At 41.4% G+C, this 19,613-nt stretch overlaps 4 non-coding genes across 4 annotated transcripts; all 4 read left to right on the forward strand.

The window, feature by feature from the left end:
- The first annotated feature begins 4,758 nt into the window (after nucleotides 1-4,758).
- Nucleotides 4,759-4,840, forward strand: trnas-gcu (transfer RNA serine (anticodon GCU)). The gene has a single exon. It is a non-coding gene; the product is annotated as a tRNA-Ser (tRNA).
- A 475-nt stretch (nucleotides 4,841-5,315) lies between these two features.
- On the forward strand, nucleotides 5,316-5,397 carry trnas-gcu (transfer RNA serine (anticodon GCU)). Its single transcript has one exon. It is a non-coding gene; the product is annotated as a tRNA-Ser (tRNA).
- Nucleotides 5,398-8,073: 2,676 nt separating this feature from the next.
- Nucleotides 8,074-8,155, forward strand: trnas-gcu (transfer RNA serine (anticodon GCU)). The gene has a single exon. It is a non-coding gene; the product is annotated as a tRNA-Ser (tRNA).
- Nucleotides 8,156-18,724: 10,569 nt separating this feature from the next.
- trnas-gcu (transfer RNA serine (anticodon GCU)) lies at nucleotides 18,725-18,806 on the forward strand. The gene has a single exon. It is a non-coding gene; the product is annotated as a tRNA-Ser (tRNA).
- The last annotated feature ends 807 nt before the right edge of the window (nucleotides 18,807-19,613 follow it).

Raw genomic sequence — 19,613 nt, forward strand, 5'->3', positions numbered from 1 at the left:
TAAGTAAGTATTTCACTGTAAAGTCTATACCTGTTGTATTAGACACATGTGACCAATAAAATGTGATTTGATTTGACGCACCTTTCTGATGACTGAAGGGTCTATATGTCACTTAGCGGAGGCTGCCTCTGCATATGTGGGTGGTAGTGAGACTGAGTTATGGTCTGGGCTGAGCTACCCTCCTGTTGGCCACTATTTGTCTTATCTTAGAGTACAGTCCAGTGCTGTGAATGGATGTGTTGGGCTGAGCTGTGTCTGGCACTACTGGGCTGAGCTGGTTTTGTACTGGTACTGCTGGGCTGGGCTGGGCTGAGCTGGGTTGGTTCTTGCACTACTGGGCTGAGCTGGTACTGCTGGGCTGAGCTGGGTTGGTTCTGGCACCGTTGAGCGGGTCTGGGTCTAGCTCGGACATGTTGGTAGGGGCTGTCTGAATTGTTTCCTCTTGCTTGTGTAAGTTTAGGTATTTGCTTTCCTCTCTTTTGCCCTCTCCTTTATCATTTTTTATTGTTGTTTTTAATTATTTGTTAACTAGGTTATTTAGCTAACAGCAGGTAGTCAGTTGCTAGAAACTCTCTTAGCAAATCCCCAACTGTTAGCTTGTTAGCTATTCAATTGAGTTATAAGGATAAAAGTTGTTTTCTGATGTATTTTCTTCTTCTGATTTTATATTCTTAGTCCTTTTATACTCTCACTTCCTTTTTTTCAAATGCACTCTTCCTCTAAATCATTTGAAATATGATATATAATTCCAGGAGCGCCAAGTCTAGGTCCAAAACGCTCCTTAATTGCTTCTACCCCCAAGCCATAAGACTGCTGAACAATTAATCAAATGGTCACCGGACTATTACATTAACACCCCACCCCACCTCCATTTGTTTTGTACACTGCTGCTACTCTCTGTTTATGTATGCATAGTCACTTCACTTATTTTATACTTTACTTTATTTGGTAAATATTTTCTTCACCAACAGTGCAGTTCAAGAAGAGTTAAGAACCCCAATAGCAAAAATCTTGGTTTAGATTAAAGTACTTCTCTTTTTCTGTCCTTACCCTTTGGCTCCATAGGATGTGATGTGCTGTACTATTCTATGCTCTGATATGCTATGCTCCCATCTGTTGGCGTTTAGCGACAGCTCTCCCACCCCTGTGCTGATCTCCGGTCCATATTAACCAGGCAAATTTGTCTGCCAATGCCTCCTCTGATTGCTACCATGTGATGTCATGTGAAAGGTGAGGGATGCTCACTTATCTGTAGAGAGAGAGAAGGGGAGAGAGTAAGAAAGAAAGAGAGTGAGAGAGTGGGGGGTGAGAGAGGGAGAAGGGCAAAGGGAAAAAGAGAAATAAAAGAAGGTTGAGAAAATAAGAAAAAAAATACAGATCAAGAGAGTCACTTTAGTCTCTTTATCCTCACCTATATGTACATATCTACCTTTCAGGTTCCTTGTTCATTGCCTGAGCTTGAGACCAGATGATATCCCATCTGACGCTGCACTGAGACCATACCAGTTGTGTGTCTGTCTGGGATTCTGGAAGCAGGCCTGGATCATGGATGACCACACAGACAGGAGCAACTCTTCCATATGGAGCCTCTGGCTCTGAGATTCCCAAATCCCCAGATTCCCAGTCCCTCTCTGTACTTTTAAGAGCCGAAGACCAGGAGGCTCTCCTGTACAGTACGCACCACAAGGGAGGACCAGGATGATGAGCTTTGTCCGTGCGACAGGCAGGTGAGATGGAGGAAATACGGGGGCACCGTATTGACAGAGACCCACACAGATAAAGAGGGGAGTTGTTCCATCTTCTTGGAGGATTCCTATGGTACTGCCGACGCTCCACTCAGTACAGCCTCTCTTGGAACACTGTACAAACTTCCCCCTCAAACCCCACTTTGGCTAGAAGATGTGGAAGATGCCTTTAGGCACATACCTAAGATCGGCTTACCCAAACCTAAACCACTAGGGATGGAAAATTGAAAAACTGTCCTTAGATCAGTGGCTAGGGGCAACTTCCTCCCACCTTCCTTCACCACCATAGGAAGACCACTGCATTCAGTCAGAACTCCATTCCAATAGTAAGACTCTTCTCAGCGAGCCCACACCAACCCAAACAACCTGGGGCAGAACAGCAGACATGATTTGGCTTGGGGCCTGGTGCTCCAGGCCTGTCAGTTTATCCAGCCACTGAGCCAACATTGGACATGGGACTGTGATCTCCAAAAATGCTGATGTAGTGTTAAAAACAGCCAGTTCGCATGTCCAGGTAGTAAGAGCATAGGGGATTTTCTACGGCACGTTATGGACTTAATTGTTCGAACCCTGACCCTGAGAAAGTACTGTATGCCAATCAAAGCTAAGTCTAAACAGAAGTACGGAGGAAGAGGTAGTCAAACTCGACATCAAATATTTCTCGCAGTGACAATAAACACATTCAGTCCTTGATTTATAAATGCAATAATGCATTCAAATCATGGAGGACCAGACTGGAGGCCCGAAGAGAGCGAGATGACATTTTCAAAGGGAAAGTTTCCTGACGGACCAGAAAGCCCCCTTTCACCAGAGGAAGTCCTGGACAACTGTGGGCCTTGTGTGTGCCAGGGAAAGCAGGAGTCAGGCTCGAGGTTCAACAACACGGAAACCTGTGAAAATACAAGCAGCGCACCAACGTATCAAACCAAATAAACCCACTTCAGAGTGGAGCAAAGAGGCACACTTGCCAGCCAATATCTTTTTTGTTTTACCTTTATTGAACTAGGCAAGTCAGTTAAGAACACATTATTTTTTTCAATGAGAGCCTAGGAACAGTGGGTTAGCTGCATTGTTCAGGGGCAGAATGACAGATGTTTACTTTGTCAGCTCTAGGATTTGATCTTCCAACTTTTCCATTACTAGTCCAACACTCAAACCACTAGGCTGAACCAGGGAGGATGTACAGTGCTCACAGGAAGGGAGCTGGCAAGTGCTAGTGATGTAAATACTAGTCTTTCTTTCACACTGCAGCGTCCAAGCAGTGGGGGAAAAAGTACCCAATTGTCATACTTGAGTAAAAGTAAAGACACCTTAATAGAAAATGATTCAAGTGAATGTCACCCAGTAAAATATTTGAGTAAAAGTCTACAAATATTTGGTTTTAAATAAAATTAAGTTTCAAAAATAATTGGAATTGCTCTCAAGTATCGAAAGTAAAATAATAAATCATTTAAAATTCCTTATATTAAGCAAACCAGATGGCAAAATGTATTTTTTTTAACAGACCAGGTTGTACACTCCAACACTCAGACATAATTTACAAACAAAGCATTTGTGTTTAGTGAGTCCGCTAGATCAGAGGCAGTAGGGAGGAGCAGGTATATTCTCTTGATAAGTGTGTGAATTGGACCATTTTCCTGTTGTACTAATCATTCAAAATGTAACAAATACTTTTGGGTGTCAGGGAAAATGTATGGAGTTAAAAGTACAATATTTTCTTAAAAGGACTGTAGTGAAGTAAAATAAAAAGTTGTCAAAAATATAAATAGTAAAGTAAAGTACATATACCCCCAAAAATGACTTAAATAGTACTTCTATTTTTGCTTAAGAAATTTACACCATTGCGTCCAAGCATTCAGGCTCTGCACACATGCTATATTTAATGCTAGTTGTAGCTTTGCTAATTAACAATAAAATGTCATGTAGCGGCCGAACATGGAAAGTATAGTGCATTGATTCCATCTTTCTTCACACGGATGCTACATTTAAGCTAATTCTAGTTGCAGCTGAGCTGATTTACATGTCACGCCATTAACAACACACAGGTCACACCACATCATTTCAATGTGGAAATGTGGGTAATATTTGTTTGAGATTTCAACCTTAATTTATTTACCTACACAAAAAGGACAGCCAGAAGTTTGTTGAATTCCCAATGTGTTGTCATCATGCTTTCAACCATTTAAAAGCACAACCAAGTTGAAATTGTCACCTAGATGTGTTATTACTGCACTTTCAACTGTTTAAAAGCACAACAAAGATAAAATGGGAATACAATGTCAGATATTCTGTATTTATACAACAACAGCTTAATGTGTTATCACTGTGTTTCATCAAATTGCACAACCGAATTACCTGTTTTGCAGTTGAGATTACATCAAAAGTGCATAGTGCAACTGATCAATGCTGTTCGATATTCTGTGCAGATTTTTATTGCAATTGTGAAGATCTCCACAGGCCTGCGACCTTTGAATGATCTGTTGATCATGCACCCTTTCTATGATTACATAAGAGGACATGTATAGTTAGAGTTTCCTAAAAATGTGGCCAACGGTGTATTCCTCATTTTAAATTGGAATAAATACTAATACATTATAGGCTTAACTTTGGAAAATAGGCTTAAGTTTGGGCTATTTACTGTACTACAAAAGCAATATCGATTTGTGTTTGGTTGTTAATGCAATGTAACAAAATATCAACATTTGAAGGCGATATCTTTTGTGCCACTGACTTAGTTTGGCTTCAATTCCAGTTTGTCTACAAAGTAATAATTGATATGTTAGATTCACATCTCCATCTCAACCAAAATCAAAGATGAGGAATAGGACTACATCATACAAAACTTTTCATCAAGAACTTGAGACCATTCTGCCTGACAACACATTTGTCAAATGTCTCGATAGGATCGACACATGGCCCTGCCATTGCTCTGCCGAACTTTCATTGATTTCAATCAAGGGTTTACATACAGCAACTACAGGTTTTACGGTCATTTGCCACGTATGTAATTCAGGATGAGGTGGCCGGGTGGTTAAGGCGATGGACTGCTAATCCATTGTGCTCTGCATGCATGTGTTCGAATCCCATCCTCATCGTGTAACCAGTACAAGTCTGTTCTTTATTATGGCATTGGAAGATTTTGACTTTCACAAACACTGGAAAGATGGCCGACTGCCACCGCGAGAGCACAGGACTTGGTATCTGAGTGGTGAAGGCGATGAACTCCATGTGCTTATCATAACACCAACCTCTTCACAAAACATATTTCCTCTCTTGCATGGCCCCACATGAATATAGAATCCCTCCACAATCCTAGAGCAACTGATAAGATTCAGGTATTGAAGAATAGCTTTTCCAAGGCTAACCTCAATGGCGGGATTTGAAACGACACCTCAACAAACCTCATCAAGCACTTGAGACCACTCGGCCTGACAACACACTTGTTAAATGTCTCGATGGGATCGACACATGGCCCTGCCATTGCTCTGCCTAACTTTCATAGATTTAATTCAAGGGTTTACATACAGCAACTACAGATTTTTAAGTTAATTTGCCACGTTCTTATTACAGGGTGAGGTTGCCGTGTGGTTAAGGTGATGGACTGCTAATCCATTGTGCTCTGCATGCATGGGTTCGTTTCCCATCCTCATCGTGTAACCAGGACAATTCTGTGCTTTATAATGGCATTGGAAGATTTCGACTTTCACAAACACTGGAAACATGGCCGACTGCCACCGCGAGAGCACAGGACTTGGTATCTGAGTGGTGAAGGCGATGAACTCCATGTGCGTATCATAACGCCAACCACTTCACAAAACATATTTCCTCTCTTGCATGGCCCCACATGAAAATAGAATCCCTGCACAATCCTAGAGCGACTGATAAGATTCATGTATTGAAGAATAGCATTTCCAAGGGCAACCTCAATGATGGGATTTGAACCGAAACCTCAACACACTTCATCAAGCACTTGAGACCACTCGGCCTGACAACACATTTGTTAAATGTCTCGATGGGATCGACAGTTATTGAAGAATAGCTTTACCAAGGGCAACCTCAACTGTGGGATTTGAACCGACACCTCAACACACTTCATCAAGAACTTGAGACCACTCGTCCTGACAACACATTTGTTTAATGTCTCGATGGGATCGACACATGGCCCTGCCATTGCTCTGACTGACTTTAATGGATTTCATTCAAGGGTTTACATACAGGAACTACAGTTTTTTAAGGTAATTTGCCACGTGGCTATTGCAGGATGAGGTGGCAGAGTGGTTAAGGCAATGGACTGCTAATCTATTGTGTTCTGCATGCATGGGTTTGAATCCCATTCTCATTTTGTTAACCTGTTGAAACTCTAGGGACGCAATTTCATTTTTGGATGAAAAATGTTCCCGTTTTAAACAAGATATTTTGTCACAAAAAGATCCTCGAATATGCATATAATTGATAGCTTTCGAAAGAAAACACTCTGACGTGTCCAGAACTGCAAAGATATTTTCTGTGCGTGCCCTAGAACGTGAGCTTCAGGCAAAACCAAGATGAGACGGCATCCAGGAAATGAGCAGGATTTTTGAGGCTCTGTTTTCCATTGTCTCCTTATATGGCTGTGAATGCGAGAGGAGTAAGTCTGCCCTTTCTGTCGTTTCCCCAAGGTGTCTGCAGCATTGTGACGTATTTGTAGGCATATCATTGGAAGATTGACCATAAGAGACCACATTTACCAGGTGTCCGCCCGGTGTCCTGCGCCGAAATTGGTGCGCAAAAGTCAGCTGCAAGTATTTTTCCACAGAATTCAGAGGAGAATGCAGGCTTCCACGAACGATATATCAATGAAGAGATATGTGAAAAAACACCTTGAGGATTGATTCCAAACAACGTTTGCCATGTTTCGGTCGATATTATGGAGTTAATTCGGAAAAAGTTTGACGTTGTAGGTGACTGAATTTTCGGTTCGTTTCGGTAGCCAAATGTGATGTACAAAACGGAATGATTTCTCCTACACACAGATGCTTTCAGGAAAAACTGCGCATTTGGTATGTAACTGAGTCTCCTCATTGAAAACATCCGAAGCTCTTCAAAGGTAAATAATTTTATTTATTTGGTTTTTGTGAAAATGTTGCGTGCTAAATGCTACTCAAAATGCTAAGCTAGCTTAGCATACTCTTACACAAATTAGTCAATTGCTATGGTTCAAAAGCATATTTTGAAAATCTGAGATGACAGTGTTGTTATGAAAAGGCTAAGCTTGAGAGCAGGCGCATTATTTTCATTTTATTTGCGATTTTCAGAAATCGTTAACGTTGCGTTATGCTAATGAGCCTGAGGCTTTATTCACGATCCCGGATACGGGATGGGGAGTTTCAACAGGTTAACATTAAAATGCTGTACTATTTTATGGCACTGGAAGATTTTGACTTTCACAAACACTGATAAGATGGCCGACTGCCACCGCGAGCACAGGACTTGGTATCTGAGTGGTGAAGGCAATGAACTACATGTGTGGATAAAAACACCAAAAGCCTCACAAAATATTTGTTCTTTCCTCTCTTGCATGGCCCCACATGAATATGGAATCCCTACGCAATCCGAGAGCGATTTAAAATATTCAGGTATTGAAGAATAGCTTGACCAAGGGCAACCTCAATGGTGGGATTTGTTCCGACACCTCAACACACTTCATCAAGAACTTTAGACCACTCGGCCTGACATCTCATTTGTTAAATGTCTTAATGGGATCGACATCTGGCCCTGCCATTGCTCTGCCTAACTTTCATGGATTTCATTCAAGGGTTTACATACAGCAACTACAGTTTTTGAAGGTCATTTGCCACGTGGCTATTACAGGATGAGGTGGCAGAGTGGTTAAGGCGATGGACTGCTAATCCATTGTGTTCTGCATGCATGGGTATAAATCTCATCCTCATTGTGTAGCTAGTATATTCTCTTATTTTTTATAGCACTGGAAGATCTTGACTTCCACAAACACTGGCAAGATGGCCGACTGCCACTGCAAGAGCACAGGACTTGGTATCTGAGTGGTGAAGGCGACGTACTACATTTGTGGATAAAAATACCAACATCTTCACCAAACATTTGCTCTTTCCTCTCTTGCATGGCCCCACATGAGTATAGAATCCCTCCACAATCCTAGAGCGACTGATAAGATTCAGGTATTGAAGAACAGCTTTTCCAAGGGCAACCTCAATGGTGGGATTTGAACCGACACCTCCAAACACTTAATCAAGGACTTGAGAACACTCTGCCTGACAACTGCCACCGCAACTACAGATTGTTAAGGTCATTTGCCGCATGGCTATTACAGGATGAGGTGGCAGAGTGGTTAAGGCGATGGACTGCTCATCCATTGTGTTCTGCATGCATGGGTTTGAATCCCATCCTCATTGTTTAACCAGAAAAATTATCTTATTTTTTATAGCACTGGAAGATTTTGACTTTCACAAACACTGGTAAGATGGCTGACTGCCACCGCAAGATCACAGGACTTGGTATCTGAGTGGTGAAGGCGATGAACTGCATGTGTGGATAAAAACACCAACCTCTTCACAAAAGATATTTCCTCTCTTGCATGGCCCCACATGAATATAGCATCCTTCCACAATCCTAGAGCAACTGATAAGATTCAGGTACTGAAGAATTGCTTTATCAAGGGCAACCTCAACTGTGGGATTTGATCCGACACCTCAGCACAATTAATCAAGAACTTGAGACCAGGAGCACGTGATGCCGCGGAGCTGAGCAGACGTTGACAAACCGAGCTCTTCAAAGTGATTCTATTTTTACCTAAAAAACAACGTTGAAACAATATTCTAACATCGGCTGATAAATTGTCAAGTACTTACCTTCCCAAAGAGCCATGGAGCTCCAACCGAGAGGCAAGAAGGACAACCAAAACGTTGTTGATTCCCAAGATAACGATAGCGCTACAGCTTGCAAGATTAGCATTAGCCCTCATAACTCAGACGACAGTTCCAGACTGTTGCTCTCAGCAGCCTCTTGCGAGCCTACCGACATGCTGGCTACTCTCCTCCGGGAAATTCAGGATGGTAACAGATGTCTTTCTATGAAAATTGATAAGAAATCGGCTGAACTCCATTCTTCCATTGGCAACCTGAAATCCTCCATGAATGATCTCCTTTTGAGAACGACTGAGGCAGAGTTGCGCATTAGCACAGTTGAAGATACCATCGCTAGATATGACCAGGTCTTGATACAACTGCAAAAGGACAATGCCTACCTCAAAAACAAGGTAGATCAGATGTAGAACCAGAGTCGACGTAGTAATATCGGTGTGGTGGGATTGAAAGAGGACAGCGAGGGCCGTGACCCGGTCCGTTTCTTCACTCAAGGGATCCGGAGGTCCTAGGCATAATCAACTTCACCAAGCCGCTGGAAATCGAACGCGCCCACAGAACATCAGCGCCGAAACCCCGGCCAGATGAGCCCCCACGAGCCGTCCTGATCAGGTTCCTCCGTTTCCAAGACAGAGAGAAGATACTGCAACTCGCAAGAGTCAAAGGGGACATCACCATCGATGGAAAGAGGGTCAGCCTTTTCCCAGATATGAGTGTGGATCTCGCCAGACGTCGCAAGCAGTTCAGACCTGCCGCCAAAGCACTGAAGGAGAAGAACATCACCGGCTACCTCATCCACCCTGCGCGGATGAAAGTTCAGTACAAAGGCCGAAGCCATCTCTTCAACACACCGGGAGAAGTGCACACTTTTCTCAAAGAACTGAGCAACGTCTGAGCCAGGACGGTCTCTATGGGGGATAAAATGCAGTTTGTTTGTTTTCTCTTATGCGGACTGAACTGCTGGTATCTCCCGGTCACTATAATTGATTTGTACATTTTCAACTAACTGTATCTTTCTGGGGTGAGTTCTATTACATTTACAGGAGAGTATATTTTGGTTTAGTCCATATCCACTGGGTGAAGCAATAAGTGGGCTTAGGCCCACTGCTTTCCCCCTCATTTATGTTAGTCTTTCGAAAAGAGCAACATATCTCTACAAGTGTATTCAAGTTTGATTGTTGGGATTGTTGTTTTAGTCTGACAATCGGGGTGGGTGGGATTTTTATTATTTTTTCTTCCTTTTTTCTATGTTTATTGTTTCCTTCCACAAAAGAGACACATAGGTCACTTTTGTGCTCAAACCAAAGTTGAAAAATGTCCTAATTATCTGCACATGATAGATTTCTATTCAGTTGCTTATTTGAAACCCAACCTATGCTTAATCCACTAAAATATGTCACATTCAACGTAAAAGGTCTTAACAGCCCAATTAAAAGGAAAAGAGTCTATACATACCTTAAAGGCTGACATTGTGTTTTTACAAGACACACATCTTACAGCCAGTGAACACAAGAAATTGAAGAGGGAATGGGTAGGACAAGTTTTTGCATCCTCTTTTAACTCCAAAGCAAGAGGAACTGCAATTTTGATAAGTAGACACATCCCCTTCTGCGTCAAAAACATCATATCTGATCCCTCTGGCAGGTTTGTTTTGGTGCAGGGGCATATGTTTTCAGAGTCTTGGACCCTAATGAATATTTATGCTACTAACTTCGATGATCATATGTTTATTCAGAATGTCTTCCTTCAGGTCGCTCAAGCACCACCAGGATGGCTACTGGTTGGAGGAGATATTAATTTTTGCTTAGATACAGTTCTTGATAGGTCTTCTGATAAACCCTCACTTATTACCAAAGCCTGCAAGCTCACCATGTCATTCATGAAAGATCTCAATTTACTAGACATCTGGAGACAGTTGCACCCACAGGATAGGGACAACTCTTTTTATTCACACCCACACAAGACACACACATGCATAGATAACGTTTTACTTTCGACATAACTGTTTCATAGAGTGTTAGATGTCAAGTATCTCCCCAGATTGCTAAGTGACCCTTCTCCTCTGGTATTATCAATCTCCATTCCTACCAAGGTAAATTGAGCATATAGATGGAGACTAAATTCTCACTCCTAAAGCAACCTGAATTTTGTGCATTCATCAAAGAGCAGATCAATATTTTTACTTTGACAAACAAACCCTCTGCTCCTGACAGCTTCATTCTTTGGGACACATTGAAGGCCTATCTGAGGGGACAGATTATTTCCTATACTAAAGGGCTGAAGAGAAAACATGGTGCGGAACAGAGTGCACTTGAATCTGAAATCTCAGAGCTAGAGAAATCCTACCAAAGAGGCCCGACTAAAGATCTATACAGGCTTTTGGTGAATAAAAAACTTAAATATAATATTCTGAACACATATCAAGCTGAGAGGGCCATCACTAAATCAAAACAGCGTTATTACGAGCTTGGAGAGAAAGCTCACAAAGTATTGGCATGGCAACTGAAAGCAGATGAAAGTAAGAAGACAATTAATGCCATAGAAACTCTTACTAATGAGATATCTTTCAACCCTACTGAAATTAATAATACTTTTAAGAAATACTATGAAGACTTCTACACTTCCCAATCAAGTGATGATCTATCAGAGATCGACTCCTTTCTCTCCTCTCTCAACCTCCCATGCCTGTCAGGGGAAGACAGCCAGCGCCTGAGTGAACACTTCTCAGTTCCTGAATTGTTGGAGGCCTTTAAATCCTTACCTTCTAATAAATCTCCTGGGGAGGAAGGCTTCCCTCCAGAGTTCTATAAAGAATTTAGTGAGCTGTTGGTCCCCTACATAGCTTAAGGGAACATTGTGACATTCGCCATATGGTTAATGAGAAAGTCCATATTGCAAATGTACGGTCCCTTACCAGACGTCCAAAAACGTTTGTAAAATTTGCGGACGGCGTCGGGCCGTATCTTCCGGGAAGTCATCAAACGAACTCTCTCGGACATTCGGTTTCCGTTTTATAAAATAATACAATTTTGGTCATTTTTCCCCTGTCCCGATAAATCCCACAAGAGGGTGAATGGAATCATATTGCAAATGTACAAAACATCACGAATCACGACGTGGCCTTATCTCCAAAACGGAAAAGAATTCGAAGACGAAACTTGGTGAGCATAGGTTTGGCATAATGGGCAGTTGGCCCCGATCAAGATGGCGTCTAGGCCTCAACGGTTTTTGAGTTATGGCCATTTTCTGGGATTAAAGGTCCAAAATGAAAATAGAGCAATAATTTTTCCGCTTCACGTCAAAGTCACACACACACAGCAAAGATGGAGTGACAAAGTGCGGTGCTTAAAGACACACAGAGCCTGCAATGGCATTTCCATGTTCTCTAGGCCAAAGAGATGCCCCGCTTGACCATAGCTCGCTCTGAGTGCAGCGATCATGAAAAAAAAGTAGGCCCAGAATTAAGCCTGGCCCTAAATGTCACTTGCTTTTGGGTGACAGTGAGAGAACCGTTAGGGTGAGAAGCACAATTCGACCTCAGGTACGATCCTGAGGTCCTCCTGATCTGTGCAAGCCTAACCTTGACCGTTTGGCATTAACCCTTAACAGTAAAACAGGGTTTTTTGATCTCACAGATTACAATGACATTTCTCCCCATAGGAATACATTGCCTGCTCCTCTAAAGTCAACCTGAAGCCTATGTGGGTTATGAATGCCTTATGAACCTGTCTTCGATGATAGTCCATCAGGACACTGAGGTCTACCTGTGTCGATTCTAAGCTTCCTGAAGCAACCGGAAGTGGTTAAAATCACCCTAAACATGTTTTTCCATACCCATCCAGCAGTTTGTGATGAATAGTGCATTCAACCCTGTGTAAATCGGTCAGTTCTTAACTTAAACACTTAGCAAAAGGCTAAGCTTGTGTTTGAATATATGTATTTCATTTCATTTGCGATTTTCATGAATGGGAAAAGTTTCTAGGGGTATTTATGTCCGCTGCGTTATGCTAATGCATTTGAGGCCATGATTACGCTCCCGGATACTGGATTGCTCGTTGCAAGAGGTTAAAGAACCGTCAGACCTAGAGATTCGAAACTTTAGAAACCTGTTCTAGACCTCAGGTCGATATTGCGTGGTGAGGTACGTGGCTCTAGAAGGTTCTCAGACCGAGAAACAGCCTCGTACATTTGCAATAACTTCAATTCATTTTTGCATCACAAAAATGATGACATTTAGAAATGTCCGGGAGTCACAAGACTAGGTGCATTGCGACCTCCTCGGCCCATATACACGGATCCCAAAGTTTCTGTCCGATAGCTCATTCAAGGACCCCGTAGCAAGGCATGGAACAAAGTGTATTTTCAGCACCAATTAGGGTCTTGCTCAGGCACCAAATGACCTATCGAGCCGAAACTTGGGATTCGGGGTCGCCTCAGCTAGACCTACACAAAACATCGGAACTGGGCCCGGAGCGAGAACGTAACTACATGTTTTACATTTTTATTGTGGTTTGAACAGAAGGCGTTGTGAATTTTGGGCCAGCTCTTAAGTATGTGATAGTTGGCTACTAAACAAGTTGGAAAAAGTGGGTTTGGTGTCAGTTTGTATCAGTTTGGTGTCACAATGATATCTAATTGACTGATGGACGGTGACTTGCTGGTGACTCTTGTCCATTTGCAATATGTTTAAACAATGAGGTACGATCACCAAAGTGATATTCTGAAATCAACCCTAACAAGCGATGGAGAGGAACCAGAATCACTGCCCAGCCATCCCGAGTTCATCGGGCCAGTCAATTTCGCATTCCTGTAGGATTTTTGATGCACATGCATTTGCAATATGATTCTATAGTGAAAAAAACATCACCAAATGGACATGATGAAATCAACACAATGAGTGATGGAAAGGAACAACTATCACTGCCCGGCCATCCTGTGTTCATCAGGCCAGTCAATTTTGCATTTCTGCAGGATTTTTGAGCATGACAAATTCGTGATGGTAAATGCCCATTGAAACATATTGCAAATGCACGTGCATTTGCAATATGATTCAATAGTGAAAAAAGCATCACCAAATAGACATGATGAAATCAACACAACGAGTAATGGAAAGGAACAACTATCACTGCCCGGCCATCCTGTGTTCATCAGGCCAGTCAATTTTGCATTTCTGCAGTATTTCTGAGCATGTCAAATTGCTTATGGCATTTGGCCCAAAAAAAGTGACTTTTGACCTTGACTTTTGACTTCCTACGAAATCGTACCTCAAATGGACAAAACATATGCCTTATGCACAAGTAAGAAAAAAATACGATAATAAAAGTTGACAAAATTATAGTTTGAGCAAATTATAGTTTGACTTTTGAGCATGACAAATTCGTGATGGTAAATGCCCATTGAAACAAATTGCAAATGCACGTGCATTTGCAATATGATTCTATAGTGAAAAAAACATCACCAAATGGACATGATGAAATCAACACAACGAGTGATGGAAAGGAACAACTACGACTTCCTGGCCATCCCGAGGCCATCAGGCCAGTCAATTTTGCATTTCTGCATTATTTTTGAGCATGTCAAATTCCTTATGGCATTTGGCCCCAAAAAAGTGACTTTTGACTTTGACTTTTGAATTCCTATGAAATCATATTGCAAATGGACAAGCATATTGCCTTATGCACAAGTTTAAAAAAATACTTAAATGATGATAATAAAATATCACTAAAGTATGTTGATACCGTTCTTACATGTGTGTAATTGACACAAAATTTGAAAGAATTTCGAAAAACAGTTCAGAAAGCACTTTTTTAAGGGTGTGTGAAGTTTTTTCTAAAATGTTGCTATTTTTGACTTTTGACTTTTGACTTCCTATGAAATCATATTGCAAATGGACAAAACATATGCCTTATGTGCAAGTAAAAAAATAAAATAAATGATGATAATAAAATTGGACAAAAATATATTCATACAGTTCTTACACATGTATAATTGACAAAAACAAATCGAAAGAATTTCTAAAAACGGTCCAGAAAGCACTTTTTTAACCTCTTGATGCTATGGGGGCGCTATTTCATTTTTGGATAAAAAGACGTGCCCGTTTTAAGCTCAATATTTTGTCACAAAAAGATGCTCGACTATGCATATAATTGGTAGCTTTGGAAAGAAAACACTCTGACGTTTCCAGAACTGCAAAGATATTCTCTGTGCGTGCCCTAGAAAGTGAGCTACAGGCAAAACCAAGATGAAACGGCATCCAGGAAATTAGCAGGATTTTTGAGGCTCCGTTTTCCACTGTCTCCTTATATGGCTGTGAATGCGAGAGGAATGAGCCTGCCCTTTCTGTCGTTTCCCCAAGGTGTCTGCAGCATTGTAACGTATTTGTAGGCATATCATTGGAAGATTGACCATAAGAGACCACATTTACAAGGTGTCCGCCCGGTGTCCTGCGCCGAAATTGGTGCGCAAACCTCAGCTGCAAGTATTTTTCCATGGAATTCATAGAAGAAAGCAGGCTTCCACGAACGATATATCAATGAAGAGATATGTGAAAAAACACCTTGAGGATTGATTCCAAACAACGTTTGCCATGTTTCGGTCGATATTATGGAGTTAATTCGGAAAAAGTTTGACGTTGTTGGTGACTGAATTTTCAGTTCGTTTCGGTAGCCGAATGTGATGTACAAAACGGAGCGATTTCTCCTACACAAAGATTCTTTCAGGAAAAACTGAACATTTGCTATGTAACTGAGAGTCTCCTCATTGAAAACATCCGAAGCTCTTCAAAGGAAAATTATTTTATTTATTTGGTTATCTGGTTTTTGTGAAAATGTTGCGTGCTAAATGCTACTCAAAATGCTAAGCTAGCTTTGCATACTCTTACACAAATTAGTGAATTGCTATGGTTCAAAAGCATATTTTGAAAATCTGAGATGACAGTGTTGTTAAGAAAAGGCTAAGCTTGAGAGCAGGCGCATTATTTTCATTTTATTTGCGATTTTCAGAAATCGTTAACGTTGCGTTATGCTAATGAGCTTGAGGCTTTATTCACGATCCCGGATCCGGGATGGGGAGTTTCAAGAGGTTGATAAGTTTTTGATTTTTTTTAAAACTTTTTCAAAATTTTGCTTTTGGATGTTGACTTGTGTTGCATTTGCAATATGAAAAACCACGGTGGAGCGCGTTCGCCACCTGTTGGATTTTTAAAGTGTTACACCTGGCATTTGCCATATAGCATTTGCAATCAACTTTGAATGAAACAACGCCGAATTGAGTGGTATTGGACACCGTGTATATGGTTTGTCCAGTGCCAATGACTTCCCATTCATTTTTGTCCATTTCATGGGGGTGTTCCCTTACCTTATGGAGGTACTTAAAAAAGCCAGAGAAGACAACTTCCAGAGAAGCCAGAGAAGACAGCAAGAGTCCTTCTCTCAAGCAGTGATTACTGTAATGCACAAGAAAGGGAAAAACCTGCTAAAGTGTGCCTCCTATAGACCAATCTCTCTCCTTAACACAGATTGTAAACTGGTCACCAAGATGCTCTCTAAGAGACTGGAGTCATGTCTCCCCCTGTTGGTCAACCCAGATCAGGCTGGCTTCATAATTAATAGATTGTCCTCCAATAATCTCAGAAGGTTCTTTGATATAATTCACCTGGCTAACAAAAACAAAATACCTAGTGTCGCGGTCTCCCTCGACGCTGAAAAGGCCTTTGAAAGGGTTGAATGGCCATACCTCTTTCGCGTCTTGGAAAAGTTCGGTTTAGGTACCGTGTTTGTAAATTTGATAAGATCACTCTACAAATCTCCTAAAGCTAGGATTGCTACCAATGGGATTACTTCCTCTTTCCCTCTTTATAGGGGGAACAGACAGGGTTGCCCAATTAGCCTCCACCTCTTTGCCCTCGCCATCGAACCGTTGGCTGAGGCAATCAGAACGTGCCCTGACATACATGACTTTGAGGTGGGCCCCCATACCCATAAATTATCACTCTTTGCTGACGACCTTATCTTATTTCTAACAAACCCAGAACACTCCCTCTCTCACTTGTAGATCCTACTACAGTGTTATAGTTCTTTCTCTGGATATAAGGTCAATTTTGATAAAAGCGAAATCTTACCGTTGTCTGTCTTTGACCATCATACCATCAAGCACAAGTTTCCTTTTAGATGGTCGCCTATGGGCTTCACATATTTGGGCATAATGGTGGATGGTAATCTGAACAACCTCTATAAACTCAATCTGGTCAGTTTGTTGCAAAAGGTGGAGGTTGACCTTTGAAAATGGATGGACTTACCTCTCACTCTACTGGGTAGAATCAATGTAATTAAAATGAATGTCCTGCCCAGATTTCTATATCTGTTTCAATCTCTCCCTATTCCTGTTCCTGCAGCATTTTTTTCCTCTCTCGACAAGCTGACCAGGCGGTTTATCTGGCACGGCAAAACCCCTAGGGTTGGCCTGGATAAACTAACCATTGATTACAGTCAAGGGGGCTTAAACCTCCCCAATTTTAGAATGTACTACTGGGCTGCACAGTCTAGGTTTCTGGCTCAGAGGTTTGACAATGGTCCCTCTCCCTCATGGTTGAACATTGAAAAGCTTGAGGTAAATGATGACACTGGGGCAGAATTGTTTTACAAATGGGACAGAAAATCTATAAAAACCATCACAGACAACCCTTTAATCATACATTCTGTCCTGGCATGGTGCAAACTGCATGAGCTGTTCGGACGAGAGGGATTCCTTTCCCCTAAAACCCCTTTATGGAACAATATATTGATCCCTATGTTTTTCCAGAATAGTAACTTTAGACCATGGTCTGACAAGGGGATCACTCTTCTGGAAGATTGTTACGAGGAGGGAGTTCTTATGTCTTTTGATCAGCTGAAACAGAAATACCACTTGCCTAACAGGGGGCTTCTTTAGCTACCTACAACTATGAAACTTTATTAGGGTGACACTCAAGGGACAATGGAACCTACCTAAGATGTCACCTATTGAACAACTCTGCCACGCAGACCAACCACTGTTCAAGACCATTTCCCATGTATACGATGCTCTTATGTCAGGACTAACACTGCCTGGGCTAGATAAACCCCGACTTAGATGGGAAAAAGATCTGGGTATTGATCTTGATGAGGATCTATGGAGTGACTTATGCAGGGATGGTGTTACATCCACATTGAACTCCAGATACAGACTGATCCAGTTTAATTTCCTCCATCAGCTCTATATCACCCCATCTAGACTACACAAGTTCAACACAGATATCTCCTCCCTATATTTTAGATGTGGCTCAGATGAAGGAACATTCCTCCATTCCACTTGGCAGTGTTCAAAACTACACGGTTTCTGGCAGGGGGTATGCGATACCATATCCTCAATTCATGGGGTTGCATTCCCTTTAGACCCGGAGGTCTGTCTACTGGGTAACTTTACTAACACCAATCTTAGGCAAAGCCATACTATAAAGCTAACAGAAATATTGCAAGCGATTGCCAAGAAATGTATTGCCTTGAAATGGAAATTGGATTCCTCCCTGCCAGTTGCAATGTGGCTATCGGAAGTTATTAGTTGTATCCTTTTGGAGAAAATCACTTACTGCTTGAGGAATAAGTTAAAGACATTTTACAGAATATGGCAACCTTTTATTGACTATATGAAGAATCTCCCCCCACATCTCATTGATTGAACCTCTATATAATCCTCACATAATGTTTCACACGTAATGTATAATATGTAGCCTACGGCAGGTTACTATACATTACGTTATATTTTTTTTCTTATTGTATGTTTGTATATATAATTATTAAAACATTTTTTGTTACGCTCGTCTGTTACTGTCACTTTGTCCTATCGTTGTCTAATATCTTTTCACTTTTTTTTTGAATGTTCTTAATTGGAAAATGCAAAAAGAAAATATTTTTAAAAAAGAAAAAGAACTTGAGACCACTCGGCCTGACAACACATTTGTTAAATGTCTCGATGGGATCGACACATGGCACATCCATTGCTCTGCCTAACTTTCATGGATTTCAATCAAGGGTTTACATACAGCAACTACAGTTTTTAAGGTCATTTGCCATGTATATATTACAGGATGAGGTGGCAGAGTGGTTAAAGCGATGGACTGCTAATCCATTGTGCTCTGCATGCATGGGTTTGAATCCCATCCTTATCATGTAACCAGTACAATACTGTGCTTTATGGCATTGGAATATTTTGACTTTCACAAACACTGGATGGCCGACTGGATGGCACAAACACTGGATGGCCGACTGCCACCGCGAGAGCACAGGACTTGGTATCTGAGTGGTGAAGGCGATGAACTACATGTGTGGATAAAAACACAGAACTCTTCACAAAACATTTGTTCTTTCCTCTCTTGCATGGCCCCACATGAGTTTCAAAACCCTGCACAATCCTAGAGCTACTGATAAGATTCAGGTACTGAAGAATAGCTTTACCAAGGGCAACCTCAACTGTGGGATTTGATCCGACACCTCAACACACTTAATCAATATCTTGAGACCACTCGGCCTGACAACACATTTGTTAAAGTGCATTTAAAGTTGTGACAATTGTGACAAAACCAACCATGTGAAATATGACATAAACCTGTGTATTATAAAGGGTGGCATAAGCGTCACTTAATAAATGCTTTATAAATCATATTAAATTGAGGCTTCACAAAGCATTATTAACCTTGTCATGCATCTTGGCCGAGTATTGAAATGCCAGGATAGTGGGCTAGATTGCTGGGACCACACATATTTGAAACTGTAAGTTGCTTTGGAAAAAAGCATCTGTTAAATTGTTTATATTATATTACTCTAAAACATTTCTAGGATGGCCCAACCTCTTTCCCTCTTTGGTGCAAAGCCAATATTGGACCTGACCTCAACGTTCCCCAAACTGCAGGATGACAAATGATCTAAAGTGCCGACATGCACAGCCAAAAACATTGGAAGCATTTTAAAAATCATTT

Source organism: Oncorhynchus masou, chromosome 31 (genome assembly GCF_036934945.1).
Source record: "Oncorhynchus masou masou isolate Uvic2021 chromosome 31, UVic_Omas_1.1, whole genome shotgun sequence".
Taxonomy (NCBI): domain Eukaryota; kingdom Metazoa; phylum Chordata; class Actinopteri; order Salmoniformes; family Salmonidae; genus Oncorhynchus; species Oncorhynchus masou.